At 38.0% G+C, this 14,601-nt stretch overlaps 1 protein-coding gene across 1 annotated transcript in view; it reads right to left on the bottom strand.

Moving 5' to 3' along the window:
* Positions 1-9,612, bottom strand: part of dgo (ankyrin repeat domain containing protein 6 diego) — a 114,110-nt gene extending 104,498 nt beyond the window's left edge. The window contains exon 1 of the mRNA XM_089736229.1: positions 9,413-9,612. The gene's annotated coding sequence lies outside the window, so the exon portion shown is untranslated. The remainder of the gene's footprint in view (positions 1-9,412) is intronic.
* Between the last annotated feature and the right edge of the window lie 4,989 nt (positions 9,613-14,601).

Genomic DNA, 14,601 nt, shown 5'->3' with positions numbered 1-14,601 from the left:
TTAAATAAAAATACATGTAAAAATCTGTTGTTTTTGGGGATATTGGGGACGTCTTAGGTACAAATAACAACGAAAAAGGGGTCAATTGGGATGAAAATACGTGAAATGGAAACGACCTAAGTATAAATAGGTACAGGTTTGTAGGGTTGTCTATGTAGTTATAACAATATTTTTTAAATTTGTTGGTAAAAATCTGGTTTATTCGAAGCGAAATTGGGAATAAGTCTTTATTTGAAATAGATAAGCAATTTAATATAAGTAAGTCGATTTTGCAGAGACATGTAACAAGATCAATGAAATCTCAAGGTGGACAAAAATGTCTAAGTAATACATAATAAAATATTTAATATTTGTTCAGAGTGGGGGTATTCATCTGATTAATCCATGGAATAACCGACACACCTAATCTCTTAACCCAGATAGAAATATCAGCACTGTCGATTGCACCTATAATTGAGGTGATGTCTGCCATGTACTTTTGTCAGTTTTTCAATTTTTTTTATTGATGATCACTTTGTTGGTGCAACTAAATAAATAAATTAATTAAAACTATATATAAAAATAAAAGTAGTGCCAACCCTAGGAAATTTCTCATTTCGTCCCAATTAACCGCAATTTACGGGTAAATAGGGATTACACCTATTTTTGCATTTTTTGCTTAAACTGGAATGCTAGTTGCATAATTTTAAATTAGATAACAAAGATGCCCCCAAGACTCAATCATTTTGATCCTGATATAGCATTATATACATCAACAACTACCTTAAAATTGCTCATAAAGTTGGAATTTGTCCCTAATCGCCCCATTTTACGGTATCGCAGTAAAAAAGACGGAGAAAGTAGTTGACACTGACAGTCGAATGACATTTCAACATGGCGACCGTATTTCCTATTTTTGCCACTTCAGAGATAAGTTAGTGGTTTTATATATTTGAAAGACTAATATTATGATTCACGTCACGTCTAGTAGGTACATACCAATGCTCTATTTATTTCTGACACAAAACATTCACTCCAATTTCAAGAATAGAAAGAATATAAATTCACAATACCTACACTTACGGAGTTTTTTTTTTGTATAGATCTAGATAAACAGGTCCGTACGCGACATACATATAAAGGGCTACCGGAGTGAATACTGGGATCAGTGTTTACATAAATTCGTCTTTTCGCATTAAAAGTGTACAATTTCCAAAAATATTCGAAATTGAGTTAATAAGCGGAATCATTTGGTATCACCAGTATTTTTCTCATAAATACTGTCAAAAGAGCGTAGTTTAGTTTTAGTTTTTATTTTTAGTTTACCTATATTTTGACTATTATGAACAAAATTAATACATAATTTTATCTTACTTCAAAAGACAGATAATGTATCTAGTAAAAAATAAATGTTGCAAAGATGATTGATATTAAAAATATCACATGTTCATATTCTTCATAATATCATAACCTCAAAACTTACTAATTTTACAGGAGAGTGTTTTAAAGGTTTAATATGTAGTATTTTTAATATCTTAATTGCAGCATTTATTTTTTACCAGTTACATTATCTGTCTTTTAAAATAAGATAAAAGTATGTATTAATTTTGTTAACAGTAGTCAAAACAGGGAAACTAAAAAAAAAACTAAAACTAAATTAAGCTCTTTTGACAGTATTGATGAGAAAAATACGGGTGATGATACTAAATATTGAAGCATTAAGGCGATATTATTTATATATTATTACGTTTACTTAGGAAAAACGCCTGTTTGATTTGAGCCGCGGTACATTCACATCTGATTCATAAAAATACCTCTGAGATACTGTAATATACCGGTGGTAGCGCGTCTTGGGAGCCCGCACGGGCATGTACCGCTGCCCTGCCTATTTCTGCCGTGAAGCAATAATGCGTTTAGGTTTGAAGGATGGGGCAACCGTTGGTACCGTAAAACTGAGACTTAGAACTTATTCCTCTAAGTAGCAGCATTTACGTTATTGATGTCTATTATGGGCTTCTATAACCACTTAACACCAGATGGGACGTGAGCTCGTCCATCCATCTAAGCAATAGCATCTAGCGTCTTATCCGAAATACATAATGAATATGTACCGCATACGCTTTACGCAGTCAGCGAACTTTTGCGACATGTCTGTATTTAACTAATACTAGGTTTTTTGATAAATCGCCGCTTTCTAATTATCGATTGGAATATTCTTTCTAAACTATTAAGCTATGAATAACATTTTGAACAAAGCTCCAAATTGGACGTCAAGGCAAAAAAGAAATAGATGTAAGATTGAAAACATAAAAACGCAGTCTTTAATAACAAATCTGAATTAAAATTTCAAATATGTAATTATGAATCGCTGTGGTCCTTGTGGTACTGATCTGGATATTAATTAGGTCGAAGTAATAAAATTGTTTTATCATCTTCGATCCTCGATAAGTATCAAAATCAACAATTAGGAGACTACCCACAATACAAGAATACAATAATGTACGGGAATCCTAGAAGTGACGTAATTAATCATGATACAGGTGTACATTCGATCAGAAAAGGCCGTCAGAGTATTCCTAATGGACGAGATAGTACAATATTTTCAACAAATGTCCCAATCTATACGTTTACAACAGAATGCGATGTGGAGCCACACCCGACTTCGTGTTACATAGCAATGATCATTTTAATTTTAACTGCGCAAAAATTGTATGAAAACTTGCAATTAGAATTCCTCGTGCACTAAGTCAGCATTTGAGCAGTTAATTTTATCTAATGGCGCAAGCGGGGTGTGATTCACGAACGGGAAAGACTGTCTGCTACAAATGTTATATTATTTTATTTTTCCTACCTATTCTAGTAACCTCGAAGGGCTATTCTAGATTCACCGAGCTAGTAGGTGAGCTCGCGGGGTTCAAACCGGGAGTGTTGCTAACACTGGCCTTAACAAAACCAGTGCTTTGCAGAATTTACCACCGGATCGGAAACGCGACCCACTGAGAAGATCCGGCGAGAAACTCAGTGGGCTGTGTCTGGGGGTTAATTTACTCGTCGAGCCCTTCGTCGCAAGCGACGGGTTCGGCGAGGACAGTGTCTGGTGCTTGTGGTACCTAAAAGTACCGTTAGTAGATCGGGAAGATCCGTATTGACGTATTTTGGGCGACGTCGACTGTTTACTATTCGGTCCACCGGATCGGGTATGATTTATATTTACACATTCGAAAGGTATCTATTAAAACTGCTTTTACGTTTTGAACTCTTCTTCTTCTAGCCCTTATCTCATATTATCCGGGGTCGGCGTAGCATATCATCTTTTTCCATTCAGACCTATCAGACGTCATCTCTAAATTCAAACCCTTCTCTCGTATATCCTTCTTCAGACACACCATCCAAGTCTCTTTAGGGCCCCTCCTCACATTACCGTCTTAACCTAACCTTTATTTTATTATTATTGCCGACGCTTCGAATACTGCACAGTTTTCGTGGTCACAGAAGCCTATAAAGTCTATGATTAAAGTCATTAATATCTGATTACTAAAAAAAATCTTGACATTCATGTATCTGGAAAGATATAAATATAATAAATATTTACTAACAATCACGCCACGTTAACTGGTCCCGTGATAAGTTCGTAAAGAACTTGTGTTACAGGTACCAGATAACGGAAATAAATGTAAGATTTTTATTATACACATACATATATTTAATATACATCCATAACCCTGGAAAAGACATTTATATTTATCATACAAATATCTTCCCTTGGCGGGATTCGAACCCGCGACCCCCTTGTGTAGTGACCATGTCACTTACCACTACACCAGACGGCCGTTAATATACTCTGACTCCCTGGAAACATACATACATTTAGGGCGTTTCCAGGGATCTTTTTGTATTCCTTAAAGGGCAAACACTGAAAACGGTGAAACATATCGTTTTTTGAACCAGGTAGAGAGTTCTGTGATAAGCAGTTAGTGTGGTTGGTTGTTTCTTGGCACAGCTATGTATAACGCCAACCTATAGAAACTATTCACCACCAAACTACCAACGAAGTCATAATAAGCAGATCATCAGACCTTAAGATATATCATTAAATTCATTAATCATATTCTATCATTACAGACTTAATCAAGTGCTATTGTATTCATTTGTGGCGGCTTTGTTTTTTTGAGTTGAAATATGATTTTAATGACGATAGTTAGAACATTCGATAATAAGACCGCGAACAAGCTACGTCTAGTTTGTGAACTCTTCCTTGAATGGCAAGACACGCTAGAATTACCAATAAGGACAGGCTTTGTAGATAAATCCACCAACTAATATTTACAAGTATACTAGGTATACTAGTATTTGTACGCATAACAAACATAGTATTTTGCTGAAAATAATTTTTTTTTTATTATAATAGCTAACTGGGTGGACGAGCTCACAGCCCACCTGGTGTTAAGTGGTTACTGGAGCCCATAAACATCTACAACGTAAATGTGACACCCACCTTGATATATAAGTTCTAAAGTCTCAGGTATAGTTACAGAGATAGAGGTGAGATATCTCAGAGGTAACTGCTGTTAAAAGATTGCTAGTAATATTTTTTCTGTCAACTGGTGTTAAAAAAATATTAAATGCTAGCATTGTTTTCAATCAAGCGATAGGCAAACACATTTTTCGTAAATACAAATTGCAAATTGATTTTCAAGCTGATTTAACGGAGACGAAAGCCGAGACGAAACGTCCGGTATTTTGAATAAAAGTACTTTTACTTAAATATTCTATACTCAATTGGAAAATTACTGACATATTTCACCGTAATTGTACAAGCCACAGCCCACTTGAAGATAAATGTATGAAGTAACATTAGGCAACAGTATCCATATGAATATCGATTTGAGTAACGCCCTTATTTGTAAATCATAAGTGCTTCTTACTACATTTTCAACTTATTTAAGTCAACGCCCACAAGAAGTCCAAAAAGGTAAATAGAGAAAGCTTTTGTATCCTGCGCTATGGGTTTTGAAAGCTCTCGTGCCTTAGGGTCAGCGACCCAGAGAGTCTTATAAGATAATGGCGGGTCTGAAGGTACCATCCGTACATAGTCACAATTTTTTTATTGTTTTTATTGCCTAGATGGGTGGGCGAGCTCACAGCCCACCTGGTGTTAAGTGGTTACTGGAGCTCATAGACAACTACAACGTAAATGCACCACCCACCTTGAAATATAAGTTCTAAGGTCTCATTATAGTTACAACGGCTGCCCCACTCTTCAAAGTAAAGTCATTACTGCTTCACGACAGAAATAGGCAGGGCGGTGGTACCTACCCGTGCGGACTCACAAGAGGTCCTACGACCAGTAATTCCGCAAATTAAAATTTTGCGGGTTTGATTTTTATTACACGATGTTATTCCTTCACCGGGAAGTCAATCGTGAACATTTGTTAAGTACGTATTTCATTACAAAAATTGGCACCCGCCTGCGGAATTCGAAGTCGAACACCGTTGCATCGCTCGATACGAATGCACCGGACGTCTTATCCTTTAGGCCACGACGACTTCATTAATATTATTTTCCGACGACTCCAATAACATATCACACAACATTTCCCTCTCTAAGACAAATATGTACATATATACCATACTTTTCTGATATATTCGCCTGTTGGAACCTGTCATATTTTCTGCTACCTCATTCTCATGTTCCAGTTGGACAGGAATGGCCGTATTCCATCCACATAATACGAGTACCTGAAGGTGCGCGATTATATTTGCTTTGAGATATCTCCTGTAACTACTAAATATTACGTCTTTACCTACGAAATAACCATTTAGTATACCTACATGAAATTAAGGTCATTTTGTTTGTTATCAATCATATTACGCACCCATGATATGGACCCAGCAGCAGTGGTAGTTTTTCAATGCCATTCTTGAATAAGTCAGGTGTACGGTAGCAAAAAACTCTTTAAAAGCATTTTGTATTGCCTCTCGTGTACCGCAAAAGACACGTGATTCAATATCGCTTCGTTTCTGTGTCTGTTAAGTAACAAGGCAAGGCTTGACGCGATCTTCGCGCTGGTGGTCACTCAGTTGGCGCGGCACCCACCTATCAAGATTTTTTCGTCACAAAGCGCTCACCCACAAGAGAAACAAAACATAGGCTATTTTGATTACACATAAAAACCACAACATACCAAAACGAACGCCCTAAAAGCCATAAAACCATTTCTATGCGAGGCTAAACGCATAAAACCGATCGGAAAACCCACAGACGACGATTACAGCGCCGAAGCCTTCGAAGTGAACTCGGAGCCGCGGTCACGTAAACCAACACCGCGTGCAGCTGAAATCAATACTGCTACTAAGACCTGCTTTTAAGGGCCTGTAGCTTTTGTTCGCATACGACGATACGATTTTTTTCACAGACGGGGTGTCTGCGCGAAACTGGATTAGCACCTTAGGCTACCAGCGAACAGTGTGCTTAGTGCGAGTTTTATAACGTTCTCTATAGCGTAAAAGTTAGCCCAATTTTGTATGCAGTTGGAATAGCGCGTCTAGCGGCAAACGTAGGCAAACGATCCTATTCCATATAAATATGAGCTAACTTTTACGCTATCGAGAACGTTAAAAAACTCGCACTACGCACACTGGTAAGAAAAATAATCTCACCTGTCAGATAATTATTGGTAAAATTAGCGCTAAAGTTACTCCTGAGTAGGGTTGCAAGTTTGTCCAAGGTTTTGTTTGGATGATTAAAGGAGCTTAGGGCCTACCCAGTGTTAAGTGGTTAACGGAGCCCATAGAGATCTACAACGTAAATGCCGCCACCCACCTTGAAATTTCACTTCTAAGTTTCCGTTTTATAGTACACCGGCTGGCCCATCCTTCAAACCGAAACGCGTTACTGCTTCATGGCAGAAATAGGCAGGGTGGTGGTAAATATTATGCGACTACCGGTATTCGAATCCTGCAGGCGGGTACCGAGTTTTCTAATTAAATACATACTTAACAAATGTTCACAAACGATATCCACGATGAAGGAATAGCATCGTGTAATAAATACCTACTCAAATCGCAATTTTTTTATTACTCGAGTCAGAGCGGTCGCAAGAGTTCATCCCATCATCTTGCTTATTTTGAAGAGTAGAACATCTTTTATACATCTACCATTGAAACTTCGATTAATGTCTCAAGATATGTGGTGGTATCCACGCAGTTATGCCCATGGGCCCCAAGGTCCGTTAACATTGGTAGACGTTACACTCTGCGATAAATAATCAAAAATAAATCTTCAGAATTTCATCTAAGCTGTCGTCTAGAAGTCTACCAAAAGTGGATGTGACAAAGACAAAAAGTCAAGACGAAATTGCAAAGGTTCTTTTATTGTTATTCTCCTGCAGAACCCTAAAATTTAACGAAGCGCAACTGCTAAATTATTTTATACTTTCTTCAACGGTATTATCAGTAATTATCGTTTTGAGTACAATTACAGAAAGCGTGAAGCCGGTGTGTTGCCAATTAGACTGGTCTTTAGCGCGTTCAATGCTCGTGGGTATTGGTAAAGGGGACGTTCTCATGTGTACGCGCACTCGTTAGGTTTGACTGATGTCTTGGCCTGTTTAGTATTCACAAGCCGCACCGAAATCAGACGCGACACGTCTACGTACGTAATTACTCACTGGTTTACGGAGAACGAAACACCCGTAGCAATTTACTGGTGGTAGGACCTCTTGTGAGTCCATACGGGTAGGTACCACCACCCTGCCCATTTCTGTCGTGAAGCAGCGTTTCGGTTTGAAGGGCGGGGCAGCCGTTGTAACTATACTGAGACCTTAGAACTTATATCTCAAGGTGTGTGGCGCATTTACGTTGTAGATGTCTATAGGCTCCAGTAACCACTTAACACCAGGTGGGCTATGAGCTCGTCCACCCAACTAAGCTATAAAAAATAAATCCAATCGAGAGTTTGACTTCATTTCTCTAAGAATAAGGAAAGACAATCTAAAAGTGTCCTTAAGCAATTGTTTGTTGAAGCCACTAAGACGCCATCATTCGAACCCAATTTATAGAACGATCTAATTATTCATAATTAGTGTGCTTATATAATATCGACATACAAGCAAAGTCATGCTCATAGATTTTTGAGTGGTAGAAAACGTATTCACTGAATGGAACTGCTGGTTGATTTTTTTCTCCTCGGTCCTTGATACGTGTGCAAATTTTCAAATTAATGGGCCTCTTGAAGCAAATTAAAATAATATTGATTCGATTACATAGGTAGTTACAGGTTACGCTAATAATTGAGTATTAATAGGACTTTTGGGCGGGAACGCGAGGAGTGAAGTTATGTGATTTGTTTTATTTTGTCTATTTAGTGTTTCATCAGGTTTAAATGTGTAATAGCGGTAGTTAATGAACTGTTTAATATCTGTGAAGGTACAAAAATGTGGGAAAATGAAACAAAGCCGCTGGACGTAACTTCTCGGGATCTTCCAAAATGTCCACTGAAAAAATCACAGTAAATGACCACCATTTTACTGAGATTAAATTTCATCCCATATCATGTCATCTCACCTCATTTAATTTCATCCCAGTTGATTAATGTCTCAAATTAATCATCTTTATTTCATTTCATTTCACTCCATATTATCATTCTTCATAAAAATAGGAATATTAATTAAAATAAGACATGACTTAAAGGTCTTAAGTAACCAGGTCATAAAATCCCTCAAAAAAAAAAGTATTTAAAGTAGTATCTTTACAAAATATTATCAAGTTAGCACGTCCGCACGTGTGGGTTGAGTTTCATAAACTGAATGAATAATATTATAGTTTATAGCACACACATGCACACACAACGCTTTAAGCGCAAACTTTCACTTTCATCTCTACTAGGTGCCTAAGATGAGCATAATAATAGCATGCTTTTTTTAAATCTAAACGGGCAGAGGGTTCCCTTAATCTTGTGCGGTAACCGGCCGTGTACTATGATATTGATTCTACTAAAATAGCGGTTAACCCGTTCAACTTGAACTAACCTAAAAATCAATTAGGCCTCAAACGTCACAACTTTGTGATCCTAATACAATTATGAAGAAAAAATTCACTATCGGTTACGTTGTAGATATAAATTCGACTTTTGTTTTAATTACGTTTGCCTAGTATTCAAATATTTAATTTGACTACAGACAACTAAATAATCAACTCGAAGCGCGTAATTGCGCGTCAGAACAGAGGTACTGCTGGAAATAAAGTGAAATCGTTGAAGCGCATTATAAACTTTTTTGGTAAATAAATGAACCAGGTGAGACTCGTATGAATGTGAGAGAAGAGAAACGAGTGAATGCTAGTTTGATAGAAGACGATGCAGAACATCTTTTTCACCGTATCTTTTTTTTACTCTACATTCTACATGTTTCAAAAACAGCATAAAAACACTTACACACTATGCATTCGAATTGCAAATCACAAAGTTACTATATATCTTTAAAAAAAAACACTTTACAATCTCAATCGATTTGAAAAATCCCTCCTTGTTGAAAATAAACACACTACGCACGTCATGGCGTCAGTTTTAATAAATTTAAATTCGATCCCGAAGAAATACCGTTCGTAATTCAACCGCGGGCGTTCGTGCGTCTCCGGCGACGGCTACGCGGCTATTGGTCTTGAACCGGTGACCTCTTCCTTCTCACTCGCACTGTTTGGGTTTATAAACGCTAGAAAGAGAGATGCATAAACTATACAACGCCATTTGTAAAAAGAAAACTGATATTTCTTAGTGCAACAAATAAGAAGACGCCTGTATTATCGGGAACCGAAGTCCCTCCGCAAACCCATAGATTCCAAGCGATCCGTGAGAATGGGATTATCGACAACCCGAACGGCCCTCTTCTGTCAAACGGAAGTAGCTGGTATTTGGGAGCTCCAGCCCAGAGGTGGGAGCAGTACTCCACGCCAGGCCTGACCTGTGCTTTGTAAAGCAAAAGTCTTTGTCCAGGCGTTAAGTACCGCTTCGCTCTGTTGAGGACTCCCGGCATTTTAGACGCCGACTTGGCTTTGCCCTCCAAATGATTCCGAAATTGGACATCGCTGAGAAATGTCGACCCTTTGGAGAGGCTTAAACGACAAAGGGAAGATCTTCCACCGAGCGGGTGATATTTGCTCGGTAGACCGAGGGTCCGAATGTTGTTGTTCGGAACTTGTATATATGCAAGCTTATCTTGAAAATGTCGTAAGCGAGATTCAGGCATCTGTCAATTATCTTGCGTTGTATCATGGCTACCCGTCACAACCCCATGACAAAGAGGTCCTTCTTCGCAGTGAACGCGCGAATTTATTATTATATGAAGATCCTCATCCCCCTGCAGAGCTATGACAGGTATATCAGACTATATAAATATAAAACTAATATTAATTAATATTATAGTGGATTACTTTCGTTGATTTCTTCTTCTAAGTCGTACACTCCTGGCGGAGTGGTCGTGGTTACGTATGTCTTATTGCTGGGTTGCGGTTTTTGAGAGACTTCTCCATCTCTCTCTATTTGTGGCGGTACGTGTACATTCAGTAAGGGAACACTTCGTAGATGACTTAATCAAGTCTGTCCACCTTGTGGATGATCGGCCGGGAGAGCGTTGACCGTCTACTCTTCCTTGAACTACTAAACGTTCCAATGAGCTTATGATATGTCCAAACATATTAGTTGATTTAGGAGACACGAATTCGAATAAATGAGATAATTGATTCATTAAATTTAATTACAGCACGCTCAGTGTATTTTAATCTAAATAAACATACACAATTTAATTAAGTTAATATATTTTAAATTATAAGAACTGATAAACGTTTAAAGAAAGTACAAACAAAATCTTAAGTTAAGATCTTAGTGATAAGCCGAACGTATACAAATCCGACATGTTGGAAATTGGCGGTAAGAATTACAAAATAAATAAACAACATTGCGGGATAACTTGTAGGGCGACCATAGTTCGACAGGCAAAGGTTTCCTGTAATTTCTTTTTTTAATGTCGTTTAATGGCTACCGAAGGCCATAGACATTACGATGTATATGAATGAGGCTGCCTCCCATATTGATACATGAGATCAAAATACCGATTGTTTTGTATTCGACCCTTCAAAACGGACCACAAGACTGCTTCTTGGCAGAAATATCTAGAATAATAGTAGTGTTACGCGCTGGGGCTCGGGATAAATAATATTCCACACATCTCTAGTATTGTGTTCGCTATCTGACAATAGATGGCGTTGTACTTCTCGAGCGTTCTAGGTGCTACTAGATCCTTCGATATTTGTTCAACTATTCGGCAATAGATGGCGTTACTCTTACCGGCGTAACAGTAGCTACTGGTGTACAAATATGCCATATCATCGCTAAAGATATTTTTACTCTCACTTGCCTTTGAATAACACGTCGCAGTTGAGAATCGTCGATAGTAACTGGAAGTGACTTCTTGAATCACAGTGTGCACCAACGCGACGGTCTTAGGTGTTAGAAATAAAAACTGTTCGAGTGAGTGTGTTTTAGATTTAGGGAAACCAACAGCACAAAAAAGTAACACATAATATATTAAGAAACTAGCCAAAGCAAAAACCAAACAAGCTTCTACCGTCAAAATCACATATTAATAGAAAGCGAACGGCATAAAAAGAAATTATAAATTTAAGTTCACAAAAAGAGAAGCAATACGCACGTATGTATGTATATCCACCTCTATTTTATGTGTATCTTTATATATATATTTCTTCTGTGCGTGTGTTTGTCATTGAGCTCCTCCTAAGCGGCTGGATCGATTTGAATGATTTTTTTTTTTTGTATCTATACATTCATTCATTTCATTCATTTTATGTATTCAGGGCAAAGTCTGTCGGGTCTGCTAGTAATTTAATAAATATGCCTCAATAGTGGAGTCAGAGCTTTACGCCACGCGTGGCTCACATACGAGAAGGTAATAGGTGCATTCGTTGCCTGACCGCTCCATGACAGGAACGCCGAAACCTACCTCAAAACCGGGAATTATTAGGACCATTTCTAGAGACGGTTTGAGGAGAGATAGGAGTAGTAACTCCAAGAGACTTAACATTCTTTTATCTTTTAAAAAATAACTTTTTTATTGCCCCTCTAGGCAGACGAGCATACGGCCCACCTGATGGTGAGTGGGTACCGTCGCCCATGGACTTCAGCAATGATAGGGGCAGAGCGAAGCCGCTACCCACCAAATACTGGACAGACTATTCTCACAATGATGTAGTAAAATTTCATTATAATACAGTATGGGTTGAAATACAGTGTCACAAGATAAACATGGTCACCCTACACCCTGCGATCGGATAAAAGTCTTGTTTGCATACATACAAATTAAATAAGGACTCAATGTGACGAAGATACCAAGATTCGCTTCACGCGAAACTAAACTTAATTGTAACTGGCTGGGGATCAAATTTATATAAAAAGAAGCGTATATTTAATTTTAAATTACGGTTTCAAAATATTTACTTTTCATCAACTGTTACTGATAATAAAAAAGTACTTTATAAAAAATTTAACATCGGATTGTGGCGATGTTTTCAATATCAACAAACTAACCAATCTAAAGCGATCTAAAGATATCTAAGTCGATCATAACTAAAAGAAAATAATGACCAACTTCCGACTTTCGTAATAACTGTAAATGAACTTCAACAGAATTCCCAAATGCTCTATAAACATAACGACGCCGCGACGGTGCCCATTTAATCCTAGAACTGGTATGAAACGAACGCGTCATGTGAACTTAGATACACGTTACATTACGGCACGATACGTTATTAATTTATTTATTTTTTATTGCTTAGATGGATGGACGAGCTCATAGCCAACCTGGTGTTAAGTGGTTACTGGAGCCCATAGACATCTACAACGTAAATGCGCCACCCACCTTGAGATATAAGTTCTAAGATCTCAGTATAGTTACAACGGCTACCCCACCCTTCGAACCGAAACGCATTACTGCTTCACGGCGGAAATAGGCGGGGTGGTGGTACCTACCCGTGCGGACTCCCAAGAGGTCCTACCACCAGTGAAAAATTAATGCTATTGGAACAAAGACTGAAGCCCTAATGACTAAAATCATATGACTTAGACATGAAAATGATTAGGGCTAATAAAGTAGTGAAATAATATCATTTCTTAACACTAACGAAAAATACGGACAATTTCGTGTAACGTGATAACTACAACTTTGTATTTCAAAATCTCACGTCCTTACGGATCCATCAGATCCAATAACCTTTGCATTAGACGCCTTCAGCTCTAACACTAGGAGCAGGCTTAGGGACCTCGGTAACCGTACTCGTCGAACTCGACAAAGAGTTCGCCGTGCAACCTAACCCATGAATCAGCTCGCTGAGTTTCTCGCCGGATCTTCTCAGCGGGTCGCGATTCCGATCCGGTAGTAGTTTCATTCGCGAAGCAGCTACTCTTGAGCTGTTAGGTCTCCTTCGGAGGCGCTCGGGTAGCTGTTAGCAAATCCCACCCCTCCTGGCTGGGCCTTTGCTCGCCCACCTGTCCTGGTGAACCTGGAAAGGCCTCCGGGCCACCAGCAATCCTTCAATAATAAAAAAAAAAAAAAACAATCTTGATCGTCGTTCATTGTTTTATGAAATCTATACTAATATTATAAAGAGGAAAGATTTGTTTGTTTGTTTGTTTCGAATAGGCTCCGAAACTACTGGACCGATTTGAAAAATTATTTTTCCATTAGAAGCCGACATTGTCCCTGATGAATATAGGCTACTTTTTTTTATTTTTTTTTTATTTATTTTTTTTGGTTTCATGTGTGTTTTAATGTTTCCGAAGCGAAGCGAGGGCGGGTCGCTAGTTGGTTATATGATGATCTTAAAATATGAACAGTGAACAAAATGAATTTAACGTGTTAATTATTATAAGTTTATTGATTAAGTTGATCTCTGGGCACGCTTTGCTTTAACTATAGTCACGATAAACTTGAAATGATTCGCTTTGTTCCTAACATAAAAAAATCTTATTACTGATGTCTATTTATCCCAAAAAGGGTTCCCCGGTTTGAAGGGTAGAACAATTTTTCGCAACACAAATGACACTTCGTACCTTGTGTCTTAAGTACGTATGATATCTTCCATAAATACCAATAAGAGCAATGAAAACCTCAACTCTGTCGGATATCACGTCATACAAACCTATTTGGGAAAAAAACAAGCGACCTTACAAAAAAGATACATTTAAAGACATTGTTCTCGTATCCATCCAACTTCCGGCGATACAGTGGATACTTACACGAACTAGTTATCCAAAGATCGCAGTTTGAGTGACATTAATATGACATGCGGTCAAATAGACGCGCTCACGGGTACCTGCGACTTTTACCCGAATGGTTATCGTTAAACAAGAATCAATCAAGTAATTGAAATACTGTGTATATTTAAATCATTCTCGAATCCCAAACCACTTAATAGATAACCAGAGTGCTTAGTGCGAGTTTTTTAACATTCTCGATAGCGTAAAAGTTAGCCCAATTTTGTATGCAGTTGGAACAGCGCCCCTAACGGCAAACGTACTGTAATGAGCCACAGGATATTTAGCTTTTTTAAAAA

This window comes from Bombyx mandarina, chromosome 03, assembly GCF_030267445.1.
Source record: "Bombyx mandarina strain Sakado chromosome 03, ASM3026744v2".
NCBI lineage: Eukaryota > Metazoa > Arthropoda > Insecta > Lepidoptera > Bombycidae > Bombyx > Bombyx mandarina.
Note: the sequence above shows the minus strand (reverse complement) of the source record. Positions and strands in the feature narration are given on the sequence as shown.